Source organism: Mobula birostris, chromosome 3 (genome assembly GCF_030028105.1).
Source record: "Mobula birostris isolate sMobBir1 chromosome 3, sMobBir1.hap1, whole genome shotgun sequence".
Classification (NCBI taxonomy): domain Eukaryota; kingdom Metazoa; phylum Chordata; class Chondrichthyes; order Myliobatiformes; family Myliobatidae; genus Mobula; species Mobula birostris.
The window spans coordinates 72,301,310-72,320,587 of NC_092372.1; the positions used below are offsets into that span (position 1 = coordinate 72,301,310).

General features: G+C 42.6%; 1 protein-coding gene across 7 annotated transcripts in view; it reads left to right on the top strand.

The window, feature by feature from the left end:
* arap2 (ArfGAP with RhoGAP domain, ankyrin repeat and PH domain 2) overlaps positions 1-19,278 on the top strand; it is a 389,695-nt gene that overhangs the window by 41,090 nt on the left and 329,327 nt on the right. For all 7 annotated transcript variants that reach the window (XM_072252909.1, XM_072252908.1, XM_072252910.1 and 4 more), the window contains one exon: positions 14,890-15,024. The gene's annotated coding sequence lies outside the window, so the exon portion shown is untranslated. The remainder of the gene's footprint in view (positions 1-14,889; positions 15,025-19,278) is intronic.

The following is a 19,278-nucleotide window of genomic DNA, read 5'->3' on the forward strand; positions in this document are numbered from 1 at the left end:
CCACCAGGTTCAGGAAGTTTTACTCCTCAACCGTTAGGCTTTTGAACCAAAAAAGGATAATTTCATTCAACTTCACTTGCCCCATCATTGAGCTGTTTCCACAACCAATGGACTCACTTTCAGGGACTCTTTATCTCATGTTCTCAATGCTTCTTCTTCTTCTTATTATTATTTATTGTATTTGCACAGTTTGTTGCTTTCTGCACTGTGGTTGAATGCCCCAGTTGTAGTTATAATGATTCTGTTATATTTATTATTCTATAGATTTATTGAGTATGCCCACTAGAAAATGAATGTCAGTTGTGTACAGGTATCCCCCGCTTTTCGAACGTTTGCTTTACGAAACCTCACTGTTGCGAAAGACCTGTTTTTGCTAGCAGAAGGTGTTTTCGCTAACAGAAGGTGTTTTCACTGTTATGAAGAAAGGCAGCGCGTGAGAAAAACAGCACACGATAAAAAAAATCAGCATGCGATAAAAGGCAGCGTGCGACCCGAGCAGCCGCTCTCCCCCGGATTCGGAATGGCATTCTCACCTGCATTGCTTAAACACATGCCTGTGAGCAGCCGTTAGCAAGATGAATTCTAAGGTGTTGGAAAAGCCTAAAAGAGCTCGTAAGGGTATTACACTTCATGTAAAACTAGACATAATTAAGCGTTTTGATCGTGGTGAATGAAGTAAGGACAAAGTGAGTTTGGCTTGTGGAAGTTGATGAAGATGATGTTGAAGAGGTTTTGGCATCCCATGACCAAGAACTGATAGATGAAGAGCTGATGCAATTGGAAGAGGAAAGGATAGCAATCGAAACCGAATGAGTAATGATAAAGTATGACTTTAATTTTGAAAGGGTATGTTGGTTTAGGGTATATTTGCAAGATGGTTTGAGTCCTTACAAAGAACTGTATGATAGAAAAATGCATGAGGCTCAGCAGTCAAGCAAGCCTTCCACATCTGCCACAGCAGACGACAGACCTCGACCTTTGACGTCAAGGCAGGCAGAGATAGGAGAAGATGATCTGCCTGCACTGATCGATGATGAGATGACACCCCAGTGTCCCACCACGCCAACCCCCAGGCCGCGGGCAGATGCCGATTCGCGGAGAATACAGCGGTAGCTGGGAGACACACAGCACATCTTTAAGAATAAAGCCCAAGTAAACATGCTAATTAATTAGGTGCCGCCGACACGTAATTGTCGGCCCAGATCAGAGGCGATTGCCCATTGCGTCGCCTCTGATCTGGCCGACATTTACGTGCTGGGCAGCACCAAATTAATTAGCATGTTTATTTCGGCTTTTTTCTTAAAGATGTGCTGTGTGCCCTCGGGCTACCGCTTGTACTCCTGCATGCTTCGCGGATCAGTATCGGTTCGCTGCCTGGAGAGTGGGAGCCACTGCACCACCCAAACTCCAACAACTCAGCGTAACACACCATCATCAGCGTGCTCTGCGCTGTCTTCCCGATTCCCATAAGTGATACTACGCTGTACATACATTATTTCTACTTTATATCGGCTGTGTATTTTTACGTGTTACTTGGTATGATTTGGCAGCTTCATAGCTTAAAGGTTACTGGAGAACGCTTGCGCTGTGTTTTTGCCGAGAGCGCTTGCGTGAGATTTTCAGCCAACAGCGCTTGTGTGAGATTTTTGCTACAGAGAAAAGTTCAGGCAATGATTGTGGAAAAGTATTTCTACTTTATATAGGGTGTGTATTTATCATATCATTCCTGCTTTTACTATATGTTGCTGTTATTTTAGGTTTTTTGTATTATTTGGCATGATTTGGTAGGTTATTTTTGGGTCTGCGAATGCTCACAAAATTTTCCCATATAATTAAATGGTAATTGCTTCTTCGCTTTACGACATTCCGGCTTACGAACCATTTCATAGGAATGCACTACCTTTGGATGGTGGGGGAAACCTGTATATGGTGACATATATGTACTTTGATAATAAAGTTTACCTTGAACTTTCAATTTTGCTTTTTTCAGCCGTCTAATTTTTATTTTGAGCCTATCTCAAAATAGTATAGCACCGAAATTGGCCCTTCAGCCCATAGTGTCTGTACTGACCGTGATACTAGTCTGATCTGCTTGCACATGGTCCATATCTCTCTTATTCCCTGCCTGTCTCTGTGCTGTCTAAATAACTCTTCACATCATTTTGATATATGCTTCCTCTGGCAGTGAGCTGCAGGCTCCAACCTCTTTCTATGTACAAAATGTATCTTGCACCCTTGCTTTAAACCTTCCTTCTCCTCACCTTTAAACTATTTGTAATATTTGACTTTTCCACCCGGGCAAAGAGACTTTGATTATTCTCTTCAAGTTTTATAAATTGCTATCAGATCCCCTCACAGGCTCCACTCCAGTAAAAATGATCTAAGTCTGTTCGACTGCTCCTCTTTGCTGATACCCTTCAATTCAGTGCAGCATTCCGATGAACCCCTTTTACACCCACTCCAAAGGCTCTGTATCCTTTCTACATAGGCGATTTGTAATGCTGCATACCTCAGTGGAAGTCACCACAGTGCCGATAATGGATGTTGTCTCCACAAAGTGACCAGTTGTATCAGATGCATCTCTGAAGTTACATTAGTGACCATTCTATTAATACTAGAATTCTTGCAATTACCTTTCACATTCATTAACATATCACTGCACACGTAGAACTTGGGCAGCCCCATCAGTGATGGCCTTTGAAGCACATCGGGTGCCTTGGCAACCCCTTGTGATTCTTTCCAGTATTGCTTGACACAAAGGAACACCACTTCATAAGCTGAGGAACAAAGAAACCTTGAACAGTAAGGCCAGGTGTAAGTCATTTGGCCTTACAGCGGACGCTTCCGCGGGAGTGGAGGACCAGAGCACACAGCCTCAGAATACAAAGATGTCCCTTTAGAACAAAAATGGGAGGGATTTCTTTATTCAAATTCAAAGTTCGAAAACTTTGAATCAAATTACATTCATTATCAAAGTATGTATACAACATATAACCTTGAGATTCAGACACAAAACAAAGAAACCCCATAGAACCAGTTTTGATAAAGACTGTAGTTGAAAAAAATCATCCAAATAATAAAAATAAGCAAATAAATTTGAGAATTCAACCATACGTGTGTAACCCTCTCACCAGCCACATGACTCAGTGGTGAGAGCGCTACCTTTCGTAAACAATATATGTCTAGGGTCTGTATGATTTTTGGAGTTCTACCGAACAGGAATGTTGTGATGTTTTGATCAAAGAAACCCCTATCTGAGCAAATTCTGTGTCAATATTGCCGACATAGAATTATCGATTGGCAAGAAATAACAACATCGTACACAGCATAAAATTATAAAGTATATTTACCAATTTCAACTTCATCAAACAGTTATTGAAAGAAGAAAAGAAATAAAAGGGCCCATTACAGTTAGACCAGTCTAAATGTGGACATGACAGTTGGAGCTCATCGCTTCCAAAAGCTGAGTATAACTGTTATGGCATGGAGCCCATGGTCTGTATGAAAGCACCCGCCACTGTCTGGACTTTCCTCGAAATCCATTTTGAGCAAACTGACTCTCTCTCAGGAGTATTAGTCCTTTCTCCTTGGAGCCATTCATCTGCACGAAGCACTTCCTGCAATACGGACTCTCCTTCCAATGACATTCTGTGGCATCTTCCTTTCTGTCCCCCTCTGCAGTTCCTGCCAAAAGACTACTGTCTGTCAGAAATCTCCACCCCACTCTCTCTAGAACCTTTCCCTGATCACACCATCCTGATTGGCTGACTCTATATTCCTAGGTTGAACACCAGGGTCTCTTTAGCTGAAACCGAAACATTCTACCAGCAGGGCACACTACTTTTGCAGAAAACTGCTAAAACGAGAAACAGAGTTCCAACAGTCACACACAGCACAAAGCACACACATAGTGTGTATAAGATAGAAAGATACAGCCACTCAATGAATACTACTGAAATCTGCAGTTGATCACAATACAGCTTGTCTACTGCCAAGCGAATCGTGGGGGGCAGCCCCAACCCCAGCCTCGACCCTGTGCCATACCACCCCGGTGGAACGTACGCACTCAGCCTCTCTTCCCTGGTGGCTGTAAACAGGCGCCACTGCAGTTTGAGGCCTAGTCCTTGGACATCCAAGATGGCAAGCGCACATAGGACATCAATAAAACACTATCACGCAAAACATATACGTATATAGTTGAGATCCTGTGGCCATTGTTCTAGGGTACAATAGGAGGGATGGGGGAGGGGACAGCCCCAAGTCCAGGTCAAATGCTGTGCCACTTTGTCTCAAGTGGAGTGTACAGACTCCGATGCCTCTGTCCATCTTGATGCTGAGTCCAACTGAAAGCCACCGAAATCTGCAGTCAACCACAATGCAGCTTGTCTTCCACCGAGTAAGCACTGGGTGGGGAGCAGCACTGACTCCATCATGGAATGCTGCATTACGCGCCCCACCCCACCCCCAGCCCAGTGGAGCACATCGGCTTCGACACCTTGCTCTTGGTGGCTGTAGACAGGCAACAACATGGTTTGAGGCCTAGTCCTTGTTCTGACTGAGGCCATGCAGCTTTCCCACCATCTGCCCAGCTCACCACCAATTAATCAGTAAATCAAACCTCTGACATTCCAAAGGGGTCTTGTGTTCATAAGGAAAGCGACCAAGGTGGTCACTTGGCAATAGACTGTGAGCCTCGTTCGACTGTGACAGCAGCATGATGCGCAGCTCCTTAATTTTCTCTGCCAGCGAGCAACTCACTGATAGACCTGCAGTGGTTTAAGTTCTTAATATCCAGCAGGATCTCGTGATCATTCAAATGCATTTAAAAGTGACACAGGCCACCACTTTACTGGAATTGTAGTTCATTAAAGTGAGCTCACAGCTATGAAGCCAGTGATGAATCTGTGAAGTTCACTGCTACAGATGGCTATGGAGGTCAGGTCATTAGGTATATTTAATGTGGAGGTAAATAGGTTCTTGATTACTAAGGGTGTCAAATGTTACAGAGGGAAGACACGAAAATGGGGTTAAGAGAGATAATAAATCAGCCATGATCGAATAGCACAGCAGACTGGATGGGCTGAGTATCCTCATTCTGCAACTATGTCTTATGATCCTCAAGGCTGCTGCAGCATTCTGTATGATTGGGACCGACGTGCTGTACCTCAGAACCGTATTGATGTGCTTTCCTGTGCCCTTTGATGTCCATAGAACACAAATGTGTTCTACCACCTGGCCCTTCAAGCCTGTCCTGCTATTCAATATGATCGTAGCTAATTTGTCCAAGGCCTCTATTTCTTTTTAGTTGTCATTTACATTATTGTCACCAAACAATTGATACTAGAACGTACAATCATCATACCAATATTTGATTCTGTGCTTCCTGCTCCCTGGATTACAAATGGATAGTAAATATTAAAAATTTAAATTATAAATCATAAATAGAAAATAGAAAAATGGGAAGTAAGGTAGTGCAAAAAAAAAACCGAGAGGCATGCCCGGATATTTGCAGGGTACAGTCCAGATCCGGGTCAGGATCCGTTTAGCAGTCTTATCACAGTTGGAAAGAAACTGTTCCCAAATCTGGCCGTATGAGTCTTCAAGCTCCTGAGCCTTCTCCCAGAGGGAAGAGGGATGAAAAGTGTGTTGGCTGGGTGGGTCGTGTCCTTGATTATCCTGGCAGCACTGCTCCGACAGCGTGCGGTGTAAAGTGAGTCCACGGACGGAAGATTGGTTTGTGTGATATGCTGCGCCGTGTTCATGATCTCCTGCAGCTTCTTTCGGTCTTGGACAGGACAACTTACATACCAGGTTGTGATGCACCCTAGAAGAATGCTTTCTACAGTGCATCTATAAAAATTAGTGCGGGTTTTAGGGGACAGGCCAAATTTCTTTAGTTTTCTCGGGAAATAAAGGCGCTGGTGGGCCTTCTTGGCAGTGGACTCTGCTTGGTTGGACCAAGTAGGGTCATTTCTCTTAACTTCAAAACTTTATCTGCCTTTTCAGTTGCCTCCATGATTTAGCCTCCATGGCCCTTCATGATGAGGAATTCCAGACGTTTACCATACTTCTGCAAGTGGAAATTACTGTGCAGCTCAGTTTTAAATGGCTACTCTTTATTTTTTGACATGATCTCTCATTCAGTCTCCTTACGCTAACCTGTTATGCCCTGCTAGAATTTTACATCTTTCAATAAGATCATACTTCATTCTTTAAACTCTAAAGAGCACAGGATACTTGTGTAACCATCGTAAATGACCCCACTTATCCCACAAACTGGAGTAATGCATCCCTTTTATTCTGCCTGCAATTATATACATATATCTTAAATAAGAGGCCAAAAGTTGTGCTTTGTGCTCAAGGTGTAACTGTGCAGTTGTTACTGCATCTTTCTTACAGTAAAGGTCAATGTGCCATTTGTCATCCTTCGCAATCGCTGCACTTTCTTGCTAACTTTTTTCCATTCATGCAGAACGCATGATCTCTCTTTTGCATCTTCTATGAGGCTAATAGCCTGCCTTTGGATTCTTCCTACTGAAGTCTGTACCTTACAGTTTCCCACATTAAAATCTCTTTATCCACTCACTCAAACCATTTGTTTCCTGTTGCGGAGACCAGATAACCTTGAGTCTGAATATCCTCATCACAGCATGACTCCTACCTTTTTTCCTGATATTGGCAATGTTCTCCCATCTTCCAAATTATTAATAATATACAATAGGTAATTGAGGACCAAGATCTGATCCTTGGATACTCCACTAGTTACATCCTTCCTGCAGCTAGAAATATGATCGGCACCTTCAGTTGGAGCAAAGTGACACCAAAGGCGATGTCCTTCAGACAGTTCACAAAACAACAGCTTTTACTTCTACTTCTTTCAAATATGATTCTGCTGCTATTGGAACGTGATATACATTTTGATGTTGTGCTTTTGGGCCATTTGAGCGGTCTAGAGCTTTGCTGTCTCTGAGTTAAATTGGGTTTCAAGTGTGGTGTGACCTGGAGGCCAAGAAGCCTGGAGATGGATTGCGAGCCCATGGTTGACTTGCACTTCTCACCGATTAAAGCGTCGGGCAAGTTTGAAATCAAAGAGGATGAGAGCAGAAGGCGAGTGACTGTTCGGTGCCATCTGTCTGCGTTTGACCCGTCTCGCCCTCTCCCTCCCTCTCACTCTCACTCGCTGCTGCTGGAGTCTTGGGTCTTGGGCAAGGTTTAGTCGATGCGGTTTGTGGACTGGACTCTAGTCCATGTTATGAAGTGTTTCTAGTTACTCCTTTATTTTATTGTTGTTTTGTGTGATTTTGATCAGAGTGGACTGGTTTGATAGCCTGCAGTCAACAAATGATACAGTGCTAAATTAAACTGAACTGAAATAAACTGTATGTTCCCAGACTGTTTCAGTGACTGTGGTTTGGTGGTTTATATTCTGTATTTTTCGCTTTTTTACCATTTGTGCGATTTGTTCTTTTTTTGCACATTGTATGTTTGATGTTTCCTTTGAATGGGTTCCGTGGTGTTTCTTTGTTTTGTAGTTGTCTGTGGGAAGACAAATCTTAGGGTTGTACACTGCATACATACTTTGATAATAAATGATCTTTGAATCTTTTTGAATATTTGAGAAGGAGTTTAGCCTTCTGTGATTGAGAATACGAAAGGTTCCCCACTCTCTAAGTGAGAAATTTCTCCTCCAGCTCCCAGACCTAAATGTTTTATCCTTATTCAGAGTCTGTGACCTGTGGTCTAAAGCTCTCCAGCATCTTCGGCAACGACACTGCCAAACTGTCAGAGTTTTGGAGGTTTCCATGTTCTAAATTTTAGTGAATTCCGTCTGGGCTGGTTGACTCAATTTTTCTTTGTATGCTAGTTGCAAGCTTGCTTTCAGTAAATGATGTATGAATGCACTTGCCTCCCTTTGTACATTAGCATTTCCCAAACTTGCCACCATTTCAATACTCTGTATATCTACTTTCTGTCAAAATAGATAATTTCACATATATCTGTGTTGTAGACTCTTGCCATGTATTTGCACACTCAGTTAACGTGTTTAAAGAGCCTTGAAGTCTCTGGAAAATCTTGTCCTGACTAATAATTCCCCCCTGGTTTCATGTAGTCAACAAACTGAGGAATAATGAATTTAGTTACATTATTACGATGGCTACACAAGTCATTGGTGCATATTTTGAACAATGGGGCCAAAATACTGATTCTCAGGTACCCTGTTAGCGAAAAAAAAACCTGTTCACTTTTACTGTGTTTTTCTGTTTGATCATTACTTTTAAATTTCAGTAGATTACTTCTGAATTCCATGTGCTTAATTTTGCAAATAATCTTTTATCAGAAACATTCTGATGGTCTAATACACCACATTCACATGTTTGTGATCATCTATTCTTTTGGCTACCTCCTCAAGAAACATTCTTGAAGTTTAGTGAAACACAGGTTTTGTTCCTTTAAATCCATATGGGCTTTTGGTAGATCCATTGATATTAGAAAAGTTGTCCTGTTATTACATGCATTAAAATAAACTCCAGTGATTTCCTTTCCACCGATGTTGGGCTAACAGGTCTGTGGTTCTTGCTTCTTTTTCAGATCATGTGGGGTTGTTACCGAGCTTCATTCTCCGAGAATCGTTTTGTTATTTGTAGATGTGATGCCTTGTAACTCCAGAACATAAAATTAATTGAAAGGAAAGCAAAGGGAGAATGGGGACAAAGTGTCTACTTCGTCCGTTACTTCTAGCAAGGCGCACACTTTTGATGCGACGCTGTAATGAGCTATATCACATAGTTTTACACGTAACTCTTAATGAAGTCTATAAACAACAAAAAATTCTTAACCAAACAATATATTTACAATATTACTCGAATATTACTGAAAGATTAAATACACAACAGTAGAATTTTGAAAGATGACTCCCCATGTGCACACTGTTTTAATAACTGATTAACTTTTCTAGATTTTAGATTATCAGGCCTTGTGGATTTATCAGCTTTCATTTCTGTTAAATTGTCTGGTACTTTTTCACTCATACAGTATTATTTAATTTCCTCCTCGTCATTCTCTCTTGAATCTATTGCTTGCCTGGGAAGTTATTTGTGTCCTCTTTTGCAAACAGTATTTGTTTTACTAGTTCTGCTGTTTCTTTGTTCCCCATTTGTCTTCACATATCTTTTTCTTTTTACATATTTGTATGTGGTTGTGTTTTTTCCTCTCTTATTTAATCTCTTGGTGCTAATGTCCTCCATTCATAACTGCTCACAATTTTCAGACTTGCTACTTTTTCTGCTAAGTTACTATCCTTTGGTTAGAAATGTATGGATTTATTCCTATGATTGAGAGGAGGTTAGGTCATTTCTTTCCTCATGTTTGATGCAATGCCATGAGATTTCATGGAATCTGGAATCAACGTTGCAGGCAGACAGGTTTTCACATCCACAGTGTGACACTGCCATGGTGGGATGGGGCATAACCAGCTATTGTGATCAAGAGGTGCAGATGTGATTCTGGGTGCAGACGATTGTGTCAGGCTGATGTTGGACTAGTTTATGGGGAAGCTGTTCTGATTTAGTCGTAGAATACACCTACTGTGCTACTTGAACACATCTTCAGTGATGAACCCAGGGTCATAGGGTGTTTCGGGTCTTTAATCATCAGACAACCTTGACCAGGCGACCCAGCAGCTGGGGGTGATCAGCCCTCTACTTGTGTCCAAGTGGCACACTAATCCACGGATCCCCTCTCAGGATCCACAGCCACCGCGAGGCCTTTTCAGCAGCCTCCAGAATGTTCCTGATGGCTCTTCTGCACTGCAGTCCTTTAACTCCAAGGGGTTTTAGAGTCCTCTGTAATGAATGGCCAGCAAAGCCCCGGCACCCAACTTCGACTGGCTCACAGCGAGCTTTCCAGCCATTGCTCCAGCATTCTGCAACAAGATCTGTGTATTTAGCCCTCTTGTGCTCTTTGGCCTCTTCAATTCGGTCTTCCCAGGGGACAGTAAGTTCCAGCAGGACCACTTGCTTTGTAGAGTTCAGTATTAACACCATGTCCAAGCGGAGCAGAGTGGCTGCGATGTTCTCTGGGAACTTGAGTTGCCTCCCCAGGTCAACTAGGAGCTGCCAGTCTCGTACAGTGGCAAGAAGCCCTCCCGAGGAGCTAGGCTGATGTTGAGCCTTCACCCCCGCTCTAATAAAAGTGATGGCCTGTTTGGGAGCATGCTGATTTTTGCTGTCTTCAATCGCTGTGCTGATTCCGTCTGCCATAGACCTTAGGACTTGGTCATGGCGCCAGCAGTATCGTCCTTCCCCCAATGCCCTCGGGCAGCAACTTAGGATATGCTCCAAGGTGCCCCTCTTCTGGCACAGTTGGCATGCTGGAGTGTTTGCCATGCCTCACCTGTGCAGGTTGGTCGGGCTTGGGAGAACGTCATAGACTGATTGATTGGATGAGAAACTTGATGTGCAGTGATTCGGCTCTCCAGAGCTCTGTCCAGGTGAACTTGCGAGGTTACGCATGCTCCCATCTAGTCCAGGAGCCTTGGTTGTACATGCCGGCCATCTTGCTGTATCGTTCTTCCTCCACTTCTTCTTGTATCTCGTCCTGAACCAATTGATGCTTCTCCTTTCCATGGGTTTTGTTGTAGTGTGGTTTGGGAAAGTAGCCCAGTCCTGCCCGCCACAGTGCCCACCAAAATATTGTGCCATAGCCGTGCCTCCGATCTGTCGATAGCTTCCTGTGCCTGCCACTTCCTTCCGGTCTTTATGCGAATTCCTGCCGAAGTGACTTTAACATCAGAGGAGTCTCAGTGCATCATAACCTCCCTGGCTCGAGTGACTTTGAATTCCTCTGATAGGCCGCTGATGGGGATCTGCAGCTTGATGGAATGCCCATACAGGGCAATGCTGCTTAAGGTCTGGGGGAGCCCCAACCTCCTCCGGAGAAACTGACTGATGGTCTTCTCCAGAGCCTCCACTGTTGACATTGGCACCACGTAGACTAGAAGGGGCCAGAGTAGCCTTGGCAGGATTCCGTGTTGGTACATCCAGGCTTTGAATTTTCCTGGAAGCCCTGATTTGTCAATGGCGGTGAGCCAGGTTATCAAGTCGCTCCTGGTCTGTTGAAGTGCGGCTGTGTCCTTCAGGGATCTGTCGAAGATCTTTCCCAGGCTCTTGACTGGATTTCCTGTCACCGTTGGAATCTGGATCCCTCCCAGGGTAAAGTGGAACCGGTTGGTTGATCTTCCCTTCTTCAGGACCAGAGACCTGGACTTGGCTGGTTTAAAGCTCATCCTTGCCCATGAGATGAGCCGTTCCAGCCCTTGAAGGAACCATCTGCACCCAGGGACTGATGTTGCCATCACCGTCAGGTCATCCATGAATGCTCTTATGGGGGGCTGCTGAGTACCAGATCTAGACATGGGGCCTCTAAATTCCACCTCTGCTGACTTGACAGTCATGTTCATGGCCAATGAGAAGAGTGATACCGAGATTGTGCAGCCAGTGATTATGCACTTCTCCAGCGGATGCCAGGCGGATGTCAGTGACTCTGAGGAGACTCTCAACCTGAAGTTGCTGTAATAGTCCAGAATGAGGTTTCGGATCATCTCTAGAACATGGTGTCTTGCCAGTGTTGTTTCAACGAGCTTGTGTGGGATGGATCCATAGGCGTTGGTTAGGTCTAGCCAGAGTGCTGCAAGGTCTCCTCTGTTCTCCCTTGCCTCCCGGATCAGCTGGGTCACCACTCCTGTGTGCTCTATGCATCCAGGTAGTCCTGGGACTCCCCCCTTCTGTACTGAGTTGTCTATGGACTGTTTGGGAGCTGAAGTATCACTTCAGAGAGTAACTTTGCCGTGTCTGAATTTGGCACTCCTGCTGATGCTGTGCATTTGTTCCGATATTGATAATCATTTTCCATACATTTTTTGGTTCTAAGTTAGAACTAGTAAGAACCTCCGGCATTAAATTGCACTAATCAATTATGCCTTAATGCCTTGTTTCTTGTTAAATTGGTCTTTAATTTTTTTTTTACTTTTTCCTTCCATCTTTTCTCTTCACTTCACCTCTCCCTAGCCTTTCTGTTCTCCTTTCTCAACCCTTTTCTGTTTTTACTCATACTGATTCTCTGCTTGCTCTTTACTAACTGCATGCAGTGCCACTGGAAGCCAGACTTTAAAGAAAACATTGTAAGGTTATAAAGGGGCTTCATTCAGGATTTGGTCCAACAGGTAACTCACCATTCTTCTAGTTTGATGGATGGAACAAATCTTTTCATATTCCTTCCTATTTTTTTTCCTGTTGTGGACAGGTGGAACCTGATAAATAATCAGTTCTCCTGCAGCAAAAAATCACAAACAGAGTTTAAAGCAAATAATAACCTTGCCTTGCTGACCTTTGATGTGTGAATGGATGTGTTGTGAAGATTTGAATAAGAGTGCAGCAAATAATACTGCTGGACATTTCTACCAGATGCTATTGTGTATTGGCCAATGATTGTAGCTTTGTTCTGTGTGTTGCTGGTTCAACATAGGATAGAAATTAATGCACTCTGCATTCCACTGCTAGTGCATACATAGCTTTGCATTTGGTTGAACTTGTTCTGATTTGTTTTGAATTTTAAACATGCCCATTTTCTGTAGTTTTCTGGGCCTCTTGAAGATTTTGGAACCATACGCTAGCATTAATACTTCTGTGTGAGAGGAAAACATTCAATTTTTGGGAGTCATTAAATAACTTACTACTTGAATTGTGGCATTATTTTAAAATTTCTGTATATAACAAAAGAAAAAAGACAATTGTAAGTGATTAAAACAGCATTTCCTTTCATCGTAACCTTCAATTAGAGCTGACATGCAAGGAAATTTGGCATTATGAATGTTGAAAATAAGTTCAGCATCACAGCTAGAGTTAATTTTAAATACAAACTGAGGGCTTTTCAGGGGCACTGCATATATATAGAACAATGATTATAAATCCTGAAACAACATTCTGATGCCTACCATTTAAAGGCCACCATGGAGAACTATTCTCACCTGTAAGAACTATTTGCAGTGATGGAGCACCTTTAGTTTACAAATAACATGCTAGGTTGAGACCACTTTGAGTGCAAATTAAAATGATTAATTAAATAATCTGCAGGTTGGGTCCTGTCTGTAGTAAGAGAAGCAGAGTCAGCACTTCAAATCTGAAACCCTTTCTCAAAAGGAAACGGAGGAAGCTTATTAAACTGCAGGGGAAGGGGGTATCTCAGATAAGGTAAAATCAGGGTAATTATGGAAATGAGCTGTAAGCAAAGCTATCTGGTCACAGGGTGAATAGAATCAGTTAGAGGATGAGAGCACAGACAAAAGAATGTGTCCTGATGAAGGGACTTGGCCCAAAATTTTGACTGTTTATTCCTCTCCTTTGACGCTACCTGACCTTTGCATCATCCTAGCATTTTGTGTTTGTTCCTCTGGTTTTCCAGCATCTGCAGAATCTCTTGTGTAAAAGAATGTTTAAGTTCTGAAATACAGAATGGGAACAAACCCAGCAGTTCAGATTGAGTATTTCCTCCACTCCTAGAGAGAGAAAAAGTGGAAAGGGGCAAGAAGGGGTCGCAAATGGAACTATCCTTGCGAAATACTGAAAATGGAGGAGAGGGAAATGTGTCCAGCAGTAGAATTACTTGGAAGGTGGTGAAATGACTAAAGTGGTTGTTGGGTAGAAGGTGAGGAATAAGAGAACTCTATACATACAAAATGCTTGTGGAATGCAGCAGGCCAGGCAGTATCCCCGTCCCATTCCCATCCCATTCTGATATGTCTATCCACGGCCTCCTCTACTGTCAAGATGAAGCCACACTCAGGTTGGAGGAACAACACCTTATATTCCGTCTGGGTAGCCTCCAACCTGATGGCATGAATATTGACTTCCCCAACTTCTGTTAATGCCCCTCCTCCCCTTCTTACCCCATCCCTTATTTACTTATTATTTTTTCCCTTTTTTTTCCCCCTCTCTGTCTCTTTTTTTCTCCCTCCGTCCCTCTCACAATAACTCCTTGCCTGCTCTTCATCTTCCTCTGGGCTCCCCTCCCACTTTCTTTCCCCCTAGGCCTCCCGTCACATGATCCTCTCCCTTCTCCAGCCTTGTATCCCTTTTGTCAATCAACTTTCCAGCTCTGAGCTCCATCCCTCCCCCTCCTGTCTTCTCCTATCATTTTGGATCTCCCCCTCCCCCTCCCACTTCAGATCTCTTACTATCTCTTCTTCCGGTTAGTCCTGATGAAGGATCTCGGCCTGAAACGTCGCCTGTACCTCTTCCTAGAGATGCTGCCTGGCCTGCTGCGTTCCACCAGCATTTTGTGTGTGTTGCTTGAATTTCCAGCATCTGCAGATTTCCTCGTGTTTGCGTTTTTGAACTCTATATATGTTCAGTTCTGGAGGTGGGGTGGGGGATTGACAGCAGATGTGCAGGAAATGGGTGAGAGACAGTTAAGAGCTTTGTTAGCAACGGTAGAGGTGAAGAATCAGTTCAGAAATAAAGACGTTATAGAGTCACCAGTAGAGAAAGTACCCATCAGAGTAATCAAGATGGAGACAAAGGAACTAAGAGAGTGGAGTTGAGCTCTTCAAGGAGACAGAGTAGGACGTAGTGTAGTTGAGATGGCTGTCAGATAATAGTGGAGATTACTTTGTCCACAACTTATCCCCGTGCCACTCCATTTTTACCCTATTGGAGACATCCCCTCCATCCATCTTTTAAGGCTCCTTTTGTCCCCTTTTCAGTTCTGATGAAAGGTCTCTGATCTGAAACATTGACTTTACTTTCTCCATAGATGCAGTACAACCTGTTGAGTTTTTTAAGAATTTCATGTTGTTCTATATTTCTGACATCTGGAGTTTGTTTTTACTTTCAGGGTTCGATAAGCATCGTGTCCTGTGATGCGAAGCGAGTAAGAATAGGAAGGAAGAGACAAGACCAAGAGCTCAACAGTGAAATTTTGAAAAGCGGCACTGAGAAATGGAAGCAATGTGTGGTTACTGAAGGCAAGGTAAGGTGTTTGAATAACTTGCAGTTAATAGAGAAGGTGAGTCTGACTGAGCTAACCAAGTTATAGTGAATTGTGTCAAAGTAGAGGTATGTTACTTCATACAATGAATTCACTCGCTGTTCAGTGTGACGGTAGTTATTATACAATCAGAATATTGATGTATCATGAGAGAGGCCCACCACCCGTTCTGTAGAGCAGCCATTTGTGTCCCGTTTCCTCATGATTTTGCAAACACTTTTTCCTCAAGGGCCTATCTAATTCTGTTTTGAAATCCTTGATTGGCTGTTTCTACCAAACTTCCCAGCAGTGAGTTCCCGATTATAACAATTGCATGTGTGTAAAAAAAAACCAATAATTATTTCACATCCTCTTTGATTCTTTCACCACTTGTTTTCAGTTTATGGCCCCAGGTTTTGAACCATCTGCAAATAGGAGTAGCTTTTCTCCACACGCTGTCTCTGATTTACTTGACGGAATGAATCTTAAAAAAAACTGAACGTGTTTTTTGTGCATTTGTTGTTTTAGTTCTGAATTTAAAGCATTTGGGAAGTGTGAACTGCTGAACCAGTCATTTTGTTGGGAATTCTTTTAAATGGTCATTTACTCAATTATTCATTAATGTCCTCCAGCCTCTGATTACAAATACAAGCAATGCTAAATTTAAAACAAAAGTAATCATTAATTGAATATGACAGAGCACCATCAAATTCAATGTCTTTTTCTGCAAAAATTATTCAAAAACTATATAGAAACATTTTATTAAATATAAATTGTGAAGTTGTGAAATAGTTTTTTTTTCTTTTTCATTCTGTGATTCTTAATATCTGAAATGCCGTGACATTGAGGAATAAGTTGCCATTCCAACTCACTGTGAATCTCTGGAGATCAAAAGAAATGCAGAACTGAGACAGATGCATTTCTTGTGTTTAAAACTATTTTAAAAATGAAATAATAAAGAAGTAGTTGAAGCTTTGGTTTCTAAAAAGCTTTAGGTTCTTGAAGGATAGTGTGTGTATAAACCAAGCTGAATGAACTGCAGGCTATTGAGTAAGGAGAGGATCATCAAAAATATAATAAACCTTCATGGGTATTTGGCATTAAATTGGTGAATTAGTGAGTACACCTGTTGTATCTGGGTTGATTAATTTGCTGGAGAACATACTATTTCTCAGTGATTATTTTTTGCTGTGGAGAAGGATGTAAGAAATTATTTATCTATAGAATAACAAAGATGATGGAATTATTGAGTTTCTACAGGAAAGAAAACTGTTTTCATTTCATTTTATGTCCTGGAATCTGGACGCAAACAGAAGAATAGATAATTCTTCCTTTAGGGCATTATACAGTGCCTTGAAAAAGTGTTCAGCACCCTCCTCCCCACCAACCTTTTGTTCACATAAATATTACAACCAGGGACTTTGATCAATTTAATTGAGAATTTTTATTTGTGAATCACATGCTCCTTTTTTCCCAGTAGAGCCCCCAAAACAGGGAAGATCGTAAAACAGAACTAAAAATTAAAAATTGTGATTTCAGCAGCTCAAAAGTATTCATCCTCTTTGCTTTGTATTTAGTTGAACCACCTCTCACAGCTATTACAGTGAGTTGGCTTTTTGGATATGTCTCTATTGGCTTTGCACAACATGATAGAGCAGGATTTTTCCATTCCTTCTTGCAAAATTGCTCAAGCTGCGCCAGTGTGTCTGGGAGTGGCAATGGACTGCAATCTTGAGGTCTTGCCACAGATGTTTAATCAGGTTAAGGTCAGGATTCTGACAGGGCCACACAAGGACATCAATGTTCTTCTTTTGAAGCCAGTCCATAGCTGATCTCACAGTGTGGTTTGGGTCGTTGTCCCATTGAAAGACAAACTTCCTCCCTAGTTTAAGCTTTCCGGCATAGCTAGCAGGTTTTCATCCAGGATCTCTCTGTATTTAGCAGCATTCATCTTCCCATCAATCCTGACCAACTTTTCCAGTCCCTGCTGCTAAAAAACATCATCATATAGCGTACACGAGGAAATCTGCAGATGCTGCAATTTCAAGCAACACACATAAAAGTTGCTGGTGAACGCAGCAGGCTAGGCAGCATCTCTAGGAAGAGGTACAGTCGGCGTTTTGGGCTGAGACCCTTCGTCAGGACAGTCCATATAGTATGATGCTACTTCCACCATACTCTACAGTAGGGATGGTGTTACCTGTCTGAAATGCAGTATTAGATTTAACCCACATATACCACTCATTGCCTGCAAAGACTTTGCAAAGTGTCACTTAGAAGATCTTGTAAAGATGTGGAAGAAGGTCTTGTGGTTAGACGGGACAAAAATGGAACCTTTTTGGCCTTAGTACTAAACTTAGACTGCACATTAGCCAGTCAGCACCATCCCTAATGTAAAGTACGTTGATGTTAACTCTATCTCAGTTTGCAGCACTAGAAGATGTCCTTTTCTTTGACATCATTAGTTGGAGCATAGCACTGGATCGCAGTCATGTTCATTTGCTTCCCTTTCAGTCTGACTCTCATCAGCATACTGTTGATTGGCTTCCACTCCTGCACGCACTTCTCAAAGCCTTTCTTCAAAATGGAAGCCACACCATCATCTTCCCTTCCTGAGTATAAAACTGTTTCACCAGTTGTTGTCTTTGGGTGTATCTAAGGCAGAGATTGATAGGTTCTTGATTGGACATGGCATCAAAGGTTATGGGGAGAAGGCTGGGAGCTGGGGTTGAGGGGGAGAAAAAGAAAGGATCTGCCATGATTGAATGGTGGAGCAGACTCAATGGGCCAGATGGCCCAATTCTGCTCCTATGTCTTATGGTCTTCAGTCTGACAGACCCTGTCCATCAGCTTTCATTGATGTCCAGTATAGGTAGTCAGTAATGTTGTTTCTGCAGTTACTTGTGCCAGCTTGCCAGTGTTGTACTTGGTTCATACATTCCAGAAACCAATTTTGATCTTGGTCTTTGCGGTGTTTGGGGCTTCATTCATGGTGCCAATATCTTCCTCTCAATTTTCACTGCTGCCAGCCATGCAAGTCCGGTGTGGAGAGTCAAGAATACCGTCACAATGTAGGAGGATTCTTTCTTGCTGTTTCTGTAACAGTTTTGTTTGACCAGTTAAGGTTTTTAGCCCTGAACTTAACCCCTGAACCCAGAGGACCATTGGACCACTCTTAATCTGGCCTCTACCCTTTGACCTGTTTGGCATAGTGATTCGACCAAGAACCAAAGCATAAAGCCCTAACTCCAGCCAGCATAGCTCTCCTGGTCATAGAGTCATAGAAAAGTACAGCACAGAAACAGGCCATTCGGCTCATCTAGTCCTTGCTGAACCATATAAACTGCCTACTCCCATCAACCTGTACTCCATGTACCCATCGAAACTTCACTTAAATATTGAAACACCACTTGGGCTGGCAGCTCGTTTCACACTCTCATGACCCTCTGAGGGAAAATATTTCCACTAATGTTCCCTTTAAACTTTTCACCTTTCACCCTTAACCCATGACCTCTGGTTGTAGTCCCACCCAACCTCAGTGGAAAAAGCCTGCTTGCATTTACCCTATCTTGTATAATTTTGTATACCTCTATCAAATCTCCCCTCAATCTTCTACGTTCCAAGGAATAAAATCCTAGCCTATTCAATCCTTCCTTATAACTCGGGTCCTCCAGACCTGGTAACATCCTTGTTAATTTTCTCTGTACTCTTTCAGCCTTATTTACATCTTTCCTGTAGGTAGGTGACCAAAACTGCACTCAATACTCAAAATTAGTCCTCACCAATATCTTATACAAATGCAACATAACATCCCATCTTCTGTGTTCAGTATTTTGATTTATGAAATCCAATGTGCCTGAAGCTTTCTTTATTACTCTATCTACTTGTGATGCCACTTTCATGGATTATGGACCTGTATTTCCTGATCCCGCTGTTCTACCACACTCCTCAGTGCCCTGCTGTTCACTGTTTAAGACCTACCCTGATTGGTCCATCCAAAGTGCAACACTTCGCACTTGTCTGCATTATATTCCATTTGCCATTTTGTAGCCCATTTTCCCTGCTCATCCAGATCCCGCTGCAAGCCACGATAGCCTTCCTCGCTGTCCACTGCACCCCCAACCTTGGTGTCATCTGCAAATTTGCTGATCCAGTTAACCACATTATCATCCATATCGTTGCTATAAATGACAAACAGCAGTGGACCCAGCACTGATTCCTCCAGCACTCCACTAGTTACAGGCCTTCAGTCAGAGA